The sequence below is a fragment of the Artemia franciscana genome, unplaced genomic scaffold (assembly GCF_032884065.1).
Source record: "Artemia franciscana unplaced genomic scaffold, ASM3288406v1 Scaffold_898, whole genome shotgun sequence".
NCBI lineage: Eukaryota > Metazoa > Arthropoda > Branchiopoda > Anostraca > Artemiidae > Artemia > Artemia franciscana.
In genome coordinates, this window is record NW_027068936.1 from 367,976 (window position 1) to 387,476 (window position 19,501).

Consider the following 19,501-nt stretch of genomic DNA (forward strand, 5'->3'; position numbering starts at 1 on the left):
TAACTTACGTAGCGAACTTCTATACTTGTATATTTTTGTTACATATAGAATGGTGTCCGCCCCCTCGTCAATACCTCGCTCTTTACATTAAAGCTTGAATTTGGTCCCAATTCTTTAAGAATGACCCCTGAATCACAAAGGCCGTTATATATGTAGTTGAAATTACCAAAAATACTTTAGCGCAAAGAGCGAGGTATTGAGGAGAAGACGAACACTCTTATATAAGCAATAATTTCTGTTCTTTTTAAGTTTTAATGCTGCTCATTACTTCCAGTTGAAAAAAATCATCATTTTTTTGTTTAAATAATGCTAGAAAATCCTGCGCCCCCTTCAGGGAAATTTTCTTCCCTCATGATGAATTCCTCCATAGAAAGATCCTCCCACCCCACCCCCCCCCGCGGAAAAGTCCCCCTGAAAATGTCTGTATACTTCCCAATAACCATTACTATATGTAAACAATAGTCAAAGTTTATAGCTTGCAGCCCCTCCTCCAAGGACTGTGGGGGATGGAGTCGTCCCCAAAGACATAGTTATTAAGTTTTTCGACTATGCTGAACAAAATGGCAATCTCGAAACTTTGATCTGGTGATTTTGGGAAACAATGAGCCTGGAAGAGGGTCTAGGTGCCCTCCAATTTTTGGTCACTTAAAAAGGGCACTAGAACTTTAAAATTTCAGTTAGAATGAACCCTCTCGTGACATTCTAGGACCACTGGGTCGATATGATCACCCCTGGGGGAAAAAACAAACAAAAAAAGCAAATAAACACGCATCCGTGATCTGTCTAATATTTCTAAAAAAGGGTTTTCTGACACGCTGAATCTGATGGTGTTATTTTTGTTCAGATTCTTTGACTATTAGGGGGTGTTTCCCCCTATTTTCTAAAATAATTCAAATTTTCTCAGACTTGTAACTTTTGATGGGTAAGACTAAACTTCGTGAAACTTTTATATTTAAAATCAGCATTAAATACAATTCTTTTGGTGAAACTATTAGAATCAAAATTCCTTTTTCAGAGTTTTGGTTACTATTGAGCCGGTTTGCTCCTTACTACAGTTTTTTTTACTACGAACTGTTTAATGTTGAGGAGAGTGTTTAACTAAACCAAAACATGTTTTGTGTATATGGGTTGTAAACAGGGCGTAACTCAGGAATGACTTAGTATATTGATTTGGAACTTTAGGAAATGATAAAGAAGATGATCAATTGTATATATATATATATATATATATATATATATATATAATATAAACTACTACTTCTGTAGCAAGTACTACTAGGGCGGAGGATAAGAAATAAAAATCTAAGGAAACGTTGAAGGGTAAGCTGAACTAAATAAAAATATGTTATGTGCATACAGATTGCTGATATGGGAGAATCAGCAATATTTTTGGAACGGCTTCTCGTACCAAGAAGAAACTTCAGGGGCATCATGAGTGGGATGTTCAGTTGATCAAATGGCAAATGTATATACTAGTACTGCTATTAATACAGGGGCTACTGCTGTTACTACCATTAATTATAATGCACTAATACTGCTACTACTGCTACTAGTACTACCACTACTAGTTTGATATTAGTACAATGGAGGCTATGCATATGCAGGTGAAAACTTGATAGACTATTGAGAGGGAATTGGAACTAAATCAAAACGCACTAACTGCATGCATATTGTCAAAAGGGTATTTATCAAGAATGGATTTCAGGGATTAACTTGGAACTTTCAGAGAATACTTAATGGGAAAGATCAATTGACAAAAAAGTAATACATGCATGCCACAACTAACAACAAAACCACTGCTACTTTTATTATTACTACTACTGCTACTAAACAATTTCTACTTCAATGGCTACAGCGTTTTAAGACTTAAAGTATTAAGATGAAAAGGGCGTCAAAAGGGGGTCAAAAAAGCATACATCAACAATGTTTTTGGAATGGCTTACCGTGTCAAGGTAAAACTTCCGGGGTATCATCAAAGCCATGTTCAACTGACGAAAAGGCAAGATGTACATGCTACTCCTGCTAATAATATTGTTGTTACTACTGTTACTGCTACAACTAACGCAACATTAACGCTGCAACTACTTCTCCTACTACCACCACTACTACAGTGATACTAGTAATATTAAGGCTAAGCCTGATAAAGTAAAACCTGAGATAATATTGATAGCAAAGTCAAACTAACAAAAGACACTATGTGCATTTAGATTGTCACAAGAGCGTATCTCAATAATTGTATTTGTGCATTAAGTTGAAAACTTTCAGAGAAGTCTTAAAAGGGAATATCAATTGACCAAGATATATTATGTGCAAGCTACTACTAATACTACTATTACTGCTTTATTTGCTAGTTCTACTACTCGTCTACTACTATTAATATTGCTCCAACTACTACTTCTATTGCAAATACTTATAAAGCTGAGAGTATTAAGATGAAAATTTCAAGAAGTTTACGAATATACAGGATATCAAAACGACACACCGACGATATCATATCAATGGCTAATTGTAATAAGTTTAGTACGAATACCACTGCTGTAATTACTTTAACAATTGTACCTATAGGTATGGAAGTGAATTTACGCTATACTGAAAAACATTATAATGTTTTCACTTTTATAACTTTAATAAATAAAATATTACTAAGATTTTAAGGATTCAATATCAACATGTGTAAGCTAAACTGACAATGCATATTATTTTTTCAGTAAAGTGCCAATTATCTTCGGGCATAGATGTTTATTGTGAGCCCTACTCATATTAATTTCAGCTCGTTTTGAGTTTAGCTAGGTTATTTATTTTAATTTCTGTTCGTTTTAGATTCCAATTATTTTCTGGTTTTTGGTTTAATGGAAATCTTTACTTGTCTTTGAAAAATTTATTTTATTGAAATTTTTTTTTTAAATTAATATGAGAGACAACGCTGTGACTTCGAGCGAAAAAATTTAAATTATTTTAGTATGGATAATGAAGAAGACAGAACTAAAAACTTTTTTAAATGTCTTGATTTTTTCCCAAAAACTTTTGATCCATGTAAAAAGCAGTCAGCTTCAGGAGGAACTGGTAATTATATTTTTGATTAATAGTTGACCACTAACATTGTTAAACTTAGGCCAGCATAATTGGCTTGTAGTTTGGCTAGGCCTATTATCAGTCTAGGGTATTGTACTTCTTGGCGTGATGTTGTATTCAATGTTAGTTGCTATTAAACTCGGCTTCTTCTATTCTCAGTATTTTTTATAGTTTAAGGGATTATATATAGGCTACAACAGGTCAGAGGTAATGGCCTATTCTTGTCTACAGGCTCCTCTAAAGACAACATTATAGTAATAAAGTTCTTATGGTAAATAATTCCTTGTTTTTTTATGATTTATCCAGGAAGAGAGTGAACAAATCAGAACCTTACTAGTGTACATTAGAGTAATGTTTATATTAATGGACTATTTAGGTGGCTAAGAAACAAACTTCAGGGGGCCAAAAAACTGGGGTTAATGTTGATATTACCTGAACAACTGTTTTGGGTCATGAAACTATTATTAATAGATGCATTTTGACTTTTTGAACATCTTTGCTCTCTTACAAAACTACTGCAAACTCATTGTAGAGTTATCATATATTTGCACATTAGGGGGGGGGGGGGTAAAGCATAGCATATATTATATACAGCAATGGTTAGTTTACATATTTAATATATGCTATGCTTTACCCCCACCCCCCTAATGTGCAAATATATAGCCCAAATTTGTTTCTAAACTATTACAGATTTGCAATTTCAAATATCCAATCTACAAAAATGGAAATGATTGCAATTCTATATGTGTAAATACAAGAATAATAACTCAATTAATAACATTATTATTAACAATTAATAACTCCATAATGGTGAGTTTGCAGTAGTTTTGCAAGAGAGAAAAGATGTTCAAAAAGTCAAAATACATCTATTAACAATAGTTTCATGACCCAAAACAATTGTTCAGGTAATATCAACATTGACCAAAACTGGATTCAAGATACAATTTTGGCTATAGTAGTAAGTTTGAAATCCCCCCCCCCCTAATAGGCCTAAGCAAATATATAAAATGGATATATATATATATATATATATATATATATATATATATATATATATATATATATATATATATATATATATATATATATATATATATATATATATATATATATATATATATATATATACTAGCTGTTGGGGTGGCGCTTCGCGCCACCCCAACACCTAGTTGGTGGGGGCGCTTCGCGCCCCCCCCAAGCCCCCCCGCGCGCGTAAGTCGTTACGCGCCATAATAGTTACGCGCCATTGTAGTTGTGTCCCTATGTCCCACCTGTGAATATAGATATATATATATATATATGGTTTTAACTACGTAAAACTTGCGAATATACAACATTCTTTGCTGTCCCATTGTCTTTGCATATAAATAGATTGTCAGGTTATCCCCCTGTTTCCCCCGGTGTCCCCGTTGTAGTTGTGTCCCTGTGTCCCGGTCGTCATTTATATTCCCTGTGTCCCGGGTCCCGGTCATCATTTGTATCCCGGTGTCCCGGTCTGTATATACATTCGTTTTTTAGTTTTGTTTTTCTCCTTTATTTTTTTCCTTTTTTTTTCTTTTTTAGCTTATTTAGATTTTTAGATTTTTTAGTTTTTTTTATTAGTTTTTAGTTTTTATTTCTTTTTAGTTTTTTTGTCCCGGTCGTCATTTATATCCCCCTGTTTCCCCCGGTGTCCCCGTTGTAGTTGTGTCCCTGTGTCCCGGTCGTTATTTATATTCCCTGTGTCCCGGTCGTCATTTGTATCCCGGTGTACCGGTCTGTATATACATTCGTTTTTTAGTTTTGTTTTTCTCCTTTATTTTTTTCCTTTTTTTTTCTTTTTTAGTTTATTTAGATTTTTAGATTTTTTAGTTTTTTTATTAGTTTTTAGTTTTTTTTTCTTTTTAGTTTTTTTGTAGTTTTTACCTTCTTTTTAGTTTTGTTAATTTTTTTTTTACTTGTGTCCTGGTCGTCATTTATACTCCCTGTGTCCCGGTGCTTTGTTGATTGCTAATCGAACATTCCTTTTGTCCTGGTCGCTTTCTCTTTGAGTGTCGTCATTTATTTTTTTCTTTTTTAGTTCTTTTAGTTTTTACCTTTTTTAGTTTTTTTTTAGTTTTTAGTTTTTTTAGTTTTTTACCTTTTTTTAGTTTTTTTAGTTTTTTAGCTTTTTTATTTTTTTTATTAGTTTTTAGTTTTTTTGTAGTTTTTGCCTTTTTTTTTAGTTTTTTGTCCTGGTCGCTTTCTCTTTGAGTGTCGTCATTTATTAGTTTTTTCCTTTTTTTTTTAGTTTTTTATTGGTTTTTACCTTTATTTTAGCTTATTTTTCAGTTTTTTCCTTTTTTTTAGTTTTTTTTTATTTTTTATTTTTTTTAGTTTTTTACCTTTTTTTAGTTTTTTTAGTTTTTTTAGTTTTTTAGCTTTTTTACTTTTTTTATTAGTTTTTAGTTTTTTTTTGTAGTTTTTGCCTTTTTTTAGTTTTTTCAGTTTTTTTTTTAGTTTTTTATTGGTTTTTACCTTTATAGTTTTTTTAGTTTTTTAGCTTTTTTATTTTTTTTATTAGTTTTTAGTTTTTTTTGTAGTTTTTGCCTTTTTTTAGTTTTTTCAGTTTTGACGTCACCTAATCCAGTTTTTTCAGGTGACGTCACCTGACACATCCATCCACACATCCATCCACACATCCACAGACAGACAACTTATTTTTATATATATAGATATATATATATATATAAACATGGCTCTTTTTGTTTCTTTCCCATCATTTTTGTAGAAGGAAACTAATGTGTATTTTTTTTTACAAAAACAAACAAACAATAAAATAAAAAAAATAGAAATAGAAAAAAGGGTGATTTTCAGCCTGTAGAAAAAGCAAAAAGGCAAAAATATAAGTTTTGGCAATGAACTCCATGAAGCCATTCTCAGTGCTAAAAACAACTAACTTTTTGAAGTAAACATTAATAAAGGAGAAGAAACACTGAATCAAACAAACAAAAAACCAAGCCTATATAAATGAACAATTTTTTACAGATTAGATTGAGTAAGGATTCACTCCCTAGAAACTAAATAAGCTTTATTTATAAGTTTTATTTAGATCAAGTGTAATCTTGCCCATCAAAAGTTACAAGCCTGCAAAAATTGGCCTTATTTTCAAAAAAAGGGAGAAACACCCCCCAAAAGTCATAGAATATTAAGGAAGATTACACCATCAGATTCAGCATATCAGAGAACCCAACTGTAGGTGTTTCAAGCTTCTATCTGCAAAAATGTGGAATTTTGTATTATTTGCTAGAAGAAAGATCCCAAATGTGTGTGTGTGTTTTTTCTTTTTCCAGGTGTGATCATATCAACCCAGTAATCCTAGAATATCGCAAGAGGGCTCATTTTAATGGAAATTAAAAGCTGTAATTCCCTTTTTAAGTGACCAATAAAATTTTAGGGCAACTAGGCCCCCTCCCACGCTCATTTTTTTCCTAAAGTTACCAGATCAAAATTTTGATGTAACGATTCTGTTCAGCATAGTCAAAAAACCTAATAACTATGTCTTTGAGGACACCTTTATCCCTCACAGTCCCTGGGGGGAGGGCTGCAAGTTATGAACTGACACTATTGCACATCAAGGAAAGCCCTTGCACTTGAAAGTTATGAAATAGGTATCGATTATCAATCCAAAACTTCGAGTGTCTGTTAAGAACCCTGCACTTTATATATTCGGCATTCCTCATTTGAAAAGTTCTTGCTATGTCATGTATGCCATTTTACTATTTGGAAAAGGTTAGGAAAGACTTTAAGATCAATATTTTCCTGAAATAGGTCCTTGCTTTCACCTCTTAGCTTCCTAAGTTGAAATTGATTAATATCAAGATCTTTTTTATTCTTAAAATCGTCTGTAAAGTCCTTAGGAACTGCTATATTAAGTGGGTGTAGAGAAAAATGAACAACCAATTCAAATTTTGTACTATTTGTCAGTTTCTCAAGAATAGCACCATCTGATATTTCAGGTGACATATCAATACTGACTGCTCTTTCAGCCAAACAAGTTTCAAGGATCTCATTTAGATCATCTAAGGAATATAATAGGTATGCACCTATTGTCCTATAAAGACTGTTGTTCTCTTTTAGCCATAGTAGTGCTTCATGCACTTTTCTCAAATCAATTAATGCTGTCCATACATTCTTATTGTAAGTTGGTTGACCATTAACAAGAATTACAAAACTGTCAATGTTTAGTAGTTTTTTGGGTTTAATGTCTGCATGGTCTTACACATCAATAGGTAAGTACACTATTCTGCCTTTAAGAGTGTTGGTAAGTTCTGTTCTAGGTCTCTTCAAAGCAGTTAGTTGTTAGCAGTTATGTGAGAGGATCTGTTTTACTGCTGATGATGAACACTGTGTATGTGTTCAAAATTTCCAGTTAAATAATTTTATATCTGTTCACTGTCAATTAAAATGTTTCATCCCTATTTTAAACTGTTTTACTTTCGAGAGGAACTTTCCATGGAGGAATATATTTTGGGGGAAGAGAATTTCCATGAAGGGGACACTGGATTTTCCAGCATTATTTAATAAAACAAACGATAAATTAAAAAAAAAGTTTTTTGAACTGAAAATAAGGAAAAAAACGTTAGAATTGAAAACAAACACAAATTATTATGTATATGAGGGGGCTTGTCCCCTCCTCAATCCCCTCACTCTTTATGCTAAAGTATTTTTAGTAATTTCAAAACAGGTATTTATTCTAATTAAATAACCTCTGTGATTCAGGGGTCATTCTTAAAGAATTGGAACCAATTTCCAATCAAAGAACCATTTGACTGGCTGTTGTAACAACCAATGAGAACTTGTTTACTTAGAACTTAGTTTTTCCTGGGCCATCTGTGGAACACATGGTATCAAAACAGTAAACTCTATATTTTCAACAGTGCAACTCTGTTCTTCTTTAATATTCTATGGCAAACACTAATCAATTGACAGGAAGATCATATTTACCCTATTCTAAAAAAACATTGTGAACTAGCTGTTGGGGTGGCGCTTTCCGCCACTCCAACACCTAAGTGGTGGGGGCGCTGCCCCCCCAAGCCCCCCCCCCCCCCCCCACGCGCGTAAGTCCTTACGTGCCATATTAGTTACGCGCATTCACCTAACCGTATCGCTGCTGTTTCGACATGTGTAGAATTGGATCGTGAACAAAGTTACAGTACGAGTGATCTATTGTCGTATGTACAAAATAACATTTCCAAGTTAACGTCAGAACAAAAAGACATTTATGATACGATAATGCATTGTGTTGATAACAACGTTGGAGAAATTTTCTTTTTGGATGCGCCAGGAGGTACTGGTAAAACGTTTGTGATAAAACTGATTCTGGCATCAATTCGATCAAAAAATGATATAGCGTTGGCAATTGCGTCGTCCGGAATAGCCGCAACATTGCTGCCTGGTGGAAGAACTGCTCATTCCGCTTTGAAATTGCCTCTGAACTTGCATTCTACAGAAACTCCCACGTGCAATATTTCCAAATCATCTGGGATGGGTAAAGTATTGCAGCAATGCAAACTTATTATTTGGGATGAGTGCACAATGGCACACAAAAAATCGCTCGAGGCTCTGGATCAATGCTTGAAAGATTTGCGAGGGAAGTCGAAACCCTTTGGCAGCACCTTAATATTGCTTGCGGGAGATTTCAGGCAAACATTACCTATAATACCTAGATCAACTCCTGCAGACGAAATGAATGCTTGCCTGAAAAATTCTAATTTATGGGCACACGTAAAAACATTAAAATTAACTACAAATATGCGTGTCCGATTGCAAAACGATGACTCTGGTCAAACATTTTCAGATCAATTGCTGGCAATGGGAAACGGAAAGCTCCCAGTAGACTCAATTTCAGGACGTATACAACTACCTGCTGATTTCTGTAATTTAGTGACGTCCAAAAATGAATTGATTGAAAAAGTATTTCCGAATATTCTAAAAAATTATAAACATAATAAATGGCTAAGTGACAGAGCGATTCTCGCACCCAAAAATATAGACGTCCACGAAATCAACAATATTGTTTTGACCAAGATTCAAGACCAGGCAGTCCTTTACAAGTCAGTCGACACAGTTTTGGAACCAAATGAAGCGGTTAATTATCCATCTGAATTTTTAAATTCCATAAATCTTTCAGGGTTTCCACCACACGTGCTACAACTAAAAATAGGCATACCAATAATACTTTTAAGAAATATAAACCCACCAAAGCTTTGCAATGGCACTCGACTTGCCGTAAAAAAAACAATGGAAAACCTAATAGAGGCCACAATCTTGACAGGGCCTTTTGAGGGTGAGGCTGTTCTTATTCCTCGCATTCCCATGATTCCAACGGATCTGCCTTTTCAATTTAAAAGATTCCAATTCCCAATTCGATTAGCATTTGCAATCACCATTAACAAAGCTCAAGGTCAATCATTAGAAAAATGTGGTATTGATCTTAATACTGATTGTTTTTCCCATGGACAATTGTACGTTGCATGTTCGAGGGTCGGTAAACCTGACAATCTATTTATATTCAGCGACAATTGGACAGCGAAGAATGTTGTATATTCGCAAGTTTTACGCAGTTAATTTGTATTTTGGAACCAAATGAAGCGGTTAATTATCCATCTGAATTTTTAAATTCCATAGATCCTTCAGGGTTTCCACCACACGTGCTACAACTAAAAATAGGCGTACCAATAATACTTTTAAGAAATATCAACCCACCAAAGCTTTGCAATGGCACGCGACTTGCCGTAAAAAAAACAATGGAAAACCTAATAGAGGCCACAATCTTGACAGGGCCTTATGAGGGTGAGGCTGTTCTTATTCCTCGCATTCCCATGATTCCAACGGATCTGCTTTTTCAATTTAAAAGATTGCAATTCCCAATTCGATTAGCATTTGCAACCACCATCAACAAAGCTCAAGGGCAATCACTAGAAAAATGCGGTATAGATCTTAATACAGATTGCTTTACCAATGTACAATTGTATGTTGCATCTTTGAGGGTCGGTAAACCTGACAATCTATTTATACGCACAGACAATGGGACAGCGAAGACTGTTGTATATTCACAAGTTTTACATAGTTAATTTGTATTGTATCTATCTATCTATCTATCTATATAAAAACGAGTTGTGTGAATGCATGTTTGTTTGTTTGTAAAAAGAGCGTTTGCATATGACGTCATTATTAGTACATACGGCTTTGTATATGGACAGACAATGGGAAAGCCAAGAATGTTGTATATTCGCAATTTTTACGTAGTTTGAAACACATATATAAATCTATCTATATTCACAGGTGGGACACAGGGACACAACTACAATGGCGCGTAACTAATATGGCGCGTAACGACTTACGCGCGCGGGGGGGCTTGGGGGGGCGCGAAGCGCCACCCCAACAGCTAGTATATATATATATATATATATATATATATATATATATATATATATATATATATATATATATATATATATATATATATATATATATATTTAACTACGTAAAACTTGCGAATATACAACATTCTTGGCTGTCCCATTGTCTATGCAAATAAATAGATTGTCAGGTTTACCGACTATTGAACATGCAACATATAATTGTCCATAGGAAAAACAATCTGTATTCAGATCTATACCTCATTATTCTAATGATTGCCCTTGAGCTTTGTTGATGGTGATTGCTAATCGAACATTCCCTGTGTCCCCGTCATCATTTATATATCCCCCTGTGCCCCCGGCGTCCCTGTTGTAGTTGTTTCCCTGTGTCCCGGTCGTCATTTGTGTCCCGGTGTCCTAGTCTGTAAATTTCTCTTTGAGTGTCGCGGTCGTCATTTATATTCCCGGTGTCCCGGTCGTCATTTTTGTCCCGGTCGTCATTTGTGTCCCGGCGTCCCGATCTGTATTTTCTCTTTGAGTGTCCTAGTCATCATTTATATTCTCTGTGTCCCGGTCTTCATTTGTGTCCCGGTGCTTTGTTGATGGTGATTGCTAATCGAACATTCCTTATGTCCCGGTCGCTTTCTCTTTGAGTGTCCCGGTCGTCCGGGACACTCGTCCGTCAGCACCCCCAACACCTAGTTGGTGGGGCGCTTCGCGCTTCCCTAAGCCCCCCCCCCCCCGCGCACGTAAGTCGTTACGTGCCATATTAGTTACGCGCCATTGTAGTTGTGTCCCACATGTGAATAGATATAGATATATATATATATATATATATATATATATATATATATATATATATATATATATATATATATATATATATATATATATATATATATATATATATATATATATATATATATATATATATATATATATATTTTTAACTACGTAAAACATGCGAATATACAACATTCTTCGCTGTCCCATTGTCTAGAGGGGATAGGCAATGAGCTTTTTTTGGGGGGGGGAGGTAGAGCACTACTGGCCTCGCTCCCCTAGTTAAGCCTATAGTCAGAGTAAAGAAAAAATACCATTATAGGCATCTTAAGACTTTACTAGGATATGCTAGATGGTGTTATTAGTTGTCCTGAAGACCAGCTCAAGTTCTCTGGCATCCTTTATCTGTACTCTTGTAATGCTTGCTTTCATTCTGGCTCTGTTCTTAGAGTGTATAGCTTTAAGCCAGAAATTTTAAATGCTTTATAATATTGTAAGCCAATTGTAAATTCCAATTATGGTAATTAGTTTTCACAAATAGAGGCTATTGTATTTTCTACTGTTGATTTTTTTTTATTACATCGATCTAGCAAGTTAAAAGGTATTTTAAGACTTTTGCTCTTTTTCTCCAAAATTCAACGAATAGTGTATTTGTAATAAAGTCTGGGTCTTGGAGCAGGGTGTCCTTGGTACTACTACCCTACAGAAATAGTGTCGAAACACAGAAAATGTGCTTTTTTAGGGCACCATTTTTTCTGGGAGGGGAGCCCTTGAAAGCAATCTGTGATGGAGAATAGTTCACACCTATCTCTGTATGCAAATATTTCACAGTTTTAAAATGAAGGATAATCTGAAAGTTTGGGTAAAAAAACATATCTAAAATAGTTCCATATTGCTGAAAACATAAATTTTGATCTAAGGCTCTTTTTTCTTTCTAGTATCCATTTTATGCTGGTTTGTAATTGTATACCTTTTGGTGTCAGAAATGAAAGATTATCTTAATCCTAGGACAAAGTTCAAATTTATTTCTGATTCAGAAATTTTTGAAAAAGTCGAGTTGAATGTTGATTTCACAGTTGCCACACCATGTGCTTGTAAGTATTTCATACATTTTTTGTCGATCTATTTTACAATGCCTAATATGTAAACTAGTAATCTTAACATAATTTTTCAAATTGTTTCAGATTTAAAAGTTGATGTCTTATGTGTGGGAAAAGATTTCCAGGGGGGATTTTCCATGAAGGAGGAGTTTTCTGTTGGGAGGAATTTTTGGTGAAAGAATTGTCTGCAGGAGGAATTTCCAAAACCTTTAAATTAAAAATATTATCGTTATTTATGCAGGGGACTCTCTGCAAAGGGGGAGTTCTCGTAGGGAAGAATTTTCCTTGTGGGGGTTTTCGCTTAATTTCTTTTCTTTTAAGATTGCAGCATTTGACTGGTAACATCCCATCGTGAAAAAATCGCAGTAACGCACGACAGGTAAGCTAGTCTCTCATAAATTTTATCTGACAATGTTGATGTCAAAACTGAGGCCATGCCTTACAGACATTATTTTAATAAACCCCTGATAAATTTCTTCAGTGGCATCCATCAGGATTAAGGAGGAATGTTCGTCCTGGAAACATCTTGCTTTTGTGTATGAGAGTCAAACCACTCCATTCCTACAACATTCCGGCTACCCCATTGGGGATATGGTAACAAGACGGTGATAAGACTAGATATGGTAATCATTTTCAATGTCCTATGTGTCTATGGAGGCAAGAAAGACTGTAAGCTATAAACTAAGACAATTACATGTAAACTTTTTAATGCTTTAAATTCTTTACGTAATGTAAAACACCTTTAGTTAGATTGAAATAGAATTAAGTTGGTAAATTCAGTAAAAGTATATCCTATATAAAGCATATAAAGAGGATCAAGTAGTCAAGCAATGATGTGTAGTCAAGAAAGTAGTCAAGAAAATCACAATGGTGTGATTTTCGTTAAGATTCTATGACTTTTAGGGGTTGTTTTCCCCTATTTTTTTAAATAAGGCAAATTTTCTCGGGCTCGTAACTTTTCATGGGTAAGACTAAACTTTATTAAACTTATATATTTAAAATCAGCATTAAAATGCAATTCTTTTGGTGAAACTATTAGCATCAAAATTCCTTTTTCAGAGTTTTGGTTACTATTGAGCCGGTTTGCTCCTTACTACAGTTTTTTTTTTTTTTTTTACCACGAACTGTTTGATGTTGAGGATAGTGTTTAACTAAACAAAAACAAGTTTTTTGTATATGGTTTGTAAAAAGGACGTAATTCAGGAATGACTTAGTATATTGATTTGGAACTTTAGGAAATGATAAAGAAGATGATCAATTGCACATATATATATATATATATATATATATATATATATATATATATATATATATACTAGCTGTTGGGGTGGCGCTTCGCGCCCCCCCCCAAGCCCCCCCGCGCGCGTAAGTCGTTACGCGCCATATTAGTTACGCGCCATTGTACTATTTTTCCTTTTTCCTTATTTTTTTCCTTTTTTCTTTTTTTTCTTTTTTAGTTTATTTAGATTTTTAGATTTTTAGTTTTTTTATTAGTTTTAGTTTTTTTTTTCTTTTTAGTTTTTTTATAGTTTTTACCTTCTTTTTAGTTTTTTTAGTTTTTTTTTTACTTATGTCCTGGTCGTCATTTATACTCCCTGTGTCCCGGTGCTTTGTTGATTGCTAATCGAACATTCCTTTTGTCCCGGTCGCTTTCTCTTTGAGTGTCGTCATACCTGGTTGGTGGGGGCGCTTCGCGCCCCCCCCCCCCAAGCCCCCCCGCGCGCGTAAGTCGTTACGCGCCATATTAGTTACGCGCCATTGTACTTGTGTCCCTATGTCCCACCTGTGAATATAGATAGATATATTATATATATGTTTTTAACTACGTAAAACTTGCGAATATACAACATTCTTTGCTGTCCCATTGTCTGTGCATATAAATAGATTGTCAGGTTTACCGACTCTTGAACATGCAACATATAATGGTCCATGGGAAAACAATCCGTATTCAGATCTATACCTCATGATTCTAATGATTGCCCTTGAGCTTTGTTGATGGTGATTGCTAATCGACCATTCCCTGTCCCGGTGTCCCGGTCGTCATTTATATCCCCCTGTGCCCCCCGGCGTCCCCGTTGTAGTTGTGTCCCTGTGTCCCGGTCGTCATTTATATTTTTTACTTATGTCCTGATCATTATGGCTTATGTATGGTCATTTATATTCCCTGTGTCCCGGTCGTCATTTGTATCCCGGTGTCCCGGTCTGTATATACATTCGTTTTTTAGTTTTGTTTTTCTCCTTTATTTTTTTCCTTTTTTCTTTTTTTTCTTTTTTAGTTTATTTAGATTTTTAGATTTTTTAGTTTTTTATTAGTTTTTAGGTTTTTTTTTCTTTTTAGTTTTTTTGTAGTTTTTACCTTCTTTTTAGTTTTTTTAGTTTTTTTTTTTACTTATGTCCTGGTCGTCATTTATACTCCGTGTCCCGGTGCTTTGTTGATTGCTAATCGAACATTCCTTTTGTCCCGGTCGCTTTCTCTTTGAGTGTCGTCATTTATTTTTTCTTTTTTAGTTCTTACCTTTTTTAGTTTTTTTTAGTTTTTTAGATGAAAATTTTTTTTAGTTTTTTTCTTTTTTTTTCTTTTTAGTTTTTTTTTGGTTTTTACCTTTTTTTTTTAGCTTTTTTAGTTTTTTTTCGTTTTTTCTTTTTACTTTTTTTTTAGTTTTTATCTTTTTTATTTTTTTTTTAATTTTTATTCTTAATTTTATTAGTTATTAGTTTTCTTTTTCTCTTCCATTTTTCAGTTTTTTCCTTTTTTTTAGTTTTTTTTAGTTTTTTTTAGTTTTTTACCTTTTTTTAGTTTTTTTTAGTTTTTTTAGTTTTTTAGCCTTTTTATTTTTTTTATTAGTTTTTAGTTTTTTTGTAGTTTTTGCCTTTTTTTAATTTTTTCCATGACGTCACCTGATCCATCCACAGATCCACACACAGACAACTTATTTTTATATATATAGATATATATATATCTATATATATAAAAATAAGTTGTCTGTCTGTGGATCTGTGGATCAGGTGACGTCATGTTTCTGTGTCGGCTGACGTCATGAAATTAGTTGTCAGGTGACGTCATGTTTCTGTGTCGGCTGACGTCATGAAATTAGTTGTCGTCATTTTTGTTATGACGATGCTTAGTATATTGTAAAACACATTAATTTGGTTAATAATATACCATTTAAAACACCAAAATGAACATGCTGGAGTAGTCACTCGGTGAGAGAGGGTGTCAGAACGGAGAATGAAGGTCCCAGGTTCAAAACCTGGTTAGGCTAAAAAAGGTGAAAATCTAAAAACTAAAAAAAACTGAAAAAACTAAAAAAGGCAAAAACTACAAAAAAAACTAAAAACTAATAAGTTTAGTACGAATACCACTGCTTTAATTACCTTAACAATTGTACCTAAAGGTATGGAATCGAATTTGCGCTATACTAAAAAAATTTATAATGTTTTCACTTTTATAACTTTAATAAATAAAAGATTACTAAGATTTTAAGGATTAAATTTCGTCATGTGTAAGCTAAACTGACAATGCATATTATTTTTTCAGTAAAGTGCCAATTATCTTCGGGCATAGAAGTTTATTGTGAGCCCTACTCATATTAATTTCGGCTAGGTTTGATTTTGTATAGATTATTTATTTTAATTTCTGTTCGTTTTAGATTCTAATTATTTATTGGTTTTTGGTTTAATGGAAATCTTTACTTGTCTTTCAAAAATTTGTTTTGTTGAAATTTTTTAAAATCAATATTAGAGACAACGCTGTGCCTTCGAGCGGAAAAATTTAAATTATTTTAGTATGGATAATGCAGATAATTCAGAAGACAGAACTAAAAACTTTTTTAAAATGTCTTGATTTTTTCCCAAAAACTTTTGATCCATGTATAAAGCAGTCAGCTTCAGGAGGAACTGGTAATTATATTTTTGATTAATAGTTGACCACTAACATTGTTAAACTTAGGCCAGCATAATTGGCTTGTAGTTTGGCTAGGCCTTTTATCAGTCTAGGGTATTGTATATAGGCTACAACAGGTCAGAAATAATGGCCTTGGCTATTCTTGTTTACAGGCTCCTCTAAAGACAACATTATAGTAATAAAGTTCTTATGGTAAATAATTCCTTGTTTTGTGTAATTTTTCCAGGAAAAGAGTGAACAAATCAGAACCTTACTAGTGTACATAAGAGGAATGTCTATACTAATGGAATATTTAGGTGGCTAAGAAACAAACTTCAGGGGGCCAAAAAACTGGGGTTAATGTTGATATTACCTGAACAATTGTTTTGGGTCATGAAACTATTATTAATAGATGCATTTTGACTTTTTGAACATCTTTGCTCTCTTACAAAACTACTGCAAACTCATTGTAGAGTTATCATATATTTGCACATTAGGGGGGGGGGGGGGTAAAGCATAGCATATATTATATACAGCAATGGTTAGTTTACATATTTAATATATGCTATGCTTTACCCCCACCCCCCTAATGTGCAAATATATAGCCCAAATTTGTTTCTAAACTATTACAGATTTGCGATTTCAAATATCCAATCAACAAAAATGCAAATGATAGCAATTCTATATGTGTAAATACAAGAATATTTGGGCTGGAATAACTCCATAATGGTGAGTTTGTGGTAGTTTTGCAAGAGAGAAAAGATGTTCCAAAAGTCAGAATGCATCTATTAACAATAGTTTTGTGACCCTAAATAATTGTTAAGGTAATATCAACATTGACCAAAACTGGATTCAAGATACAATTTTGGCTATAATAGTAAGTTTGAAATCCCCCCTCCCCCCTAAGAGGCCTATGCAAATATATAACCTGGATTGGAATATATATATATATATATATATATATATATATATATATATATATATATATATATATATATATATATATATATATATATATATATATATATATATATAGGAGTAGTAGTAAAGTTCATTTCTAATGCAAATGCATGTTTAATTTGTATTCAGGATTTAATTCTGACTATAGAGGTAAGTTTATTTCATAACTACATGAATAGTCTGTTAATATAAATATTAGGCCCTACCTGCTGCCTCTTTAATGCTCTTTCCAAATAGAATAATCAGGGGCATTCTTTTTGAATCTCTAAAGGTGCCCTGTTTTTTTTTTTTTACCTTTTCTATCTTTTTTAGATGGATCTCAGGCTAAAAAAAAAAAAGTTGGAAATTCACAATTCAATTCTTAAATCTTTTACTTTAAAGTTATTTTCTCCAATGGCATTAGATTTAATTACATTTCTAGCAAAATAAAGTGGAGTTGGATTTTCTATAGAAAGTCTAGTAATTTTTTGAATTAACTCACATATGAGATCTAAGAAATAGACATACCTTATGTAATGTCGTCTATTGAATAGGTTTATTGACCCAGGCTACCTACAAAAAACATAACATGAAATTTCCATACAACATAATATAAAAATACTACATCTTCCTTCTCATAATAAAAAACAACACACTAAACTTTCATAAAAATTTAACTTCAAGGGTGGTCCACTAAAGTCTTGGCTTGGTCCACTTCACTGAGTCTTTGGCCGCGTTAAGGCTGTAGCTTTTCATACTTTTATGTAATATAAAAATACTACATCTTCCTTCTCATAATAAAAAACAACATACTAAACTTCCAAAACACTTTAACTTCAAGGGTGGTCCACTAAAGTCTTGGCTTGGTCCACTTCACTGAGTCTTTGGCCGCGTTAAGGCTGCAGCTTTTCATACTTCTTTTCACTTCACTCCTTTTACAGGTTTAGCTTCAGGGGTCTTCTTACTGTTTGACCATAGCGCGTGCGTAGCTGCAATGGTGTTTTTCTGGTACCCTGGGGCTGAGATATGGTGGCCGTCTGGTTGGGGCTTGGGCTGGCCTGCTGACCGTCCTGCAGTGGTAATGGGGACATGAACAGGTCTGGCTGTGAAGCTGAGGGTGGTGACTCAATAGCCGTTTCTGTTGTTGGTGGTGCTGCTTCATTGCTTGTCTCACTGACTCGGCTCAAACCTTGCTGGCTTTGATGTGGACGGGCTGTGAGATGTTTACGGTTTCTCCTTAGCACGGAACCTTTGTTGGTACGCACCCGGTAGGATTGTGGCTTTCCTGCATGGGATAGCACAACAGCCTGACTCCATGGTCCGTCGGGTGTCTTCTGTACGTAAACCGCGTCTCCAGGGGTGAGTTGTTTCAGTGATCTAGCTGATTTGTCATGATACAGCTTTTGGCGTTTCTGCATTTCAGTTCTTTGTTGGGTGAACTGTGTGGTCGGAATGACTTTCTTCTTGAGGTGTTGTGAGGTGCACGGCAGAATGGATCTTAGCTGACGTGACACTAGGAGCTGGGCTGGTGACGCGAACCCGTCGACTGGTGTATTCCTATACTCTAGTATACCCAGGAAGGGGTCTTCTCCGTTTTCTGTCGCTTTCGTCATGATGTTTTTTGAGATTTGTACCGCCTTCTCGACCAGTCCGTTGGATTTCGGGTATCCTGGGCTGGACGTGGTTAGTGAGATTCCCCACGTCTTAGCAAAATCGGCGAATTCTCTCGATGTGAACTGAGGTCCGTTGTCTGACATTAGCTTAGACGGTATACCGTGTCGGGCGAAATGGGCCTTGAGTTTCGTGATGACTGCACTGGATGAGGTCGTCGGAAGCTTGTCGATTTCGAAAAAATGGCTGTGATAGTCGACGGTTACCAAGAAACTGGCGCTTTTCCATTTGAAGAGATCGGTCGCAACCTTTTGCCACGGCAGCGTCTCGATGTTGTGGTTAATCATCGGTTCCTTTGAATTGCCTGACATGTTGTTGGCACATGTTTGGCACATCGTTATGTGCCGCTCGACATCGGCGTTGAGTCCTGGCCAATATACCAGCATTCTGGCTCGTTGTTTTGTTTTCTCGATTCCGAGATGGGCTGCGTGTAACTGCTGCAGTGTAGCTGCCTGCATATTCTTGGGGATGATCAGCCTTTCTCCTTTGAGTAGGATGCCTTTTTCGAAGGAGAGTTCATGCTGCAAGTTCCAGTATGCTAGGATGTTGGTTGGGCAGTCTTTTCTTGCACTTGGCCACCCCGCTTGGACCGTTTGGTGGGACCGTTTGGTGTTGGGGTGGCGTGTTGATGGGGGCGCTGCGCCCCCCAAGCCCCCCCACGCGCGTAAGTC

General features: G+C 34.8%; 1 protein-coding gene across 1 annotated transcript in view; it reads left to right on the forward strand.

Moving 5' to 3' along the window:
- Positions 1-2,941: 2,941 nt before the first annotated feature.
- LOC136043739 (nuclear receptor subfamily 2 group C member 1-A-like) overlaps positions 2,942-19,501 on the forward strand; it is a gene marked incomplete at its 3' end in the record, with an annotated part of 72,737 nt that continues 56,177 nt past the window's right edge. The window contains 1 exon segment of the mRNA XM_065728661.1: positions 2,942-3,063.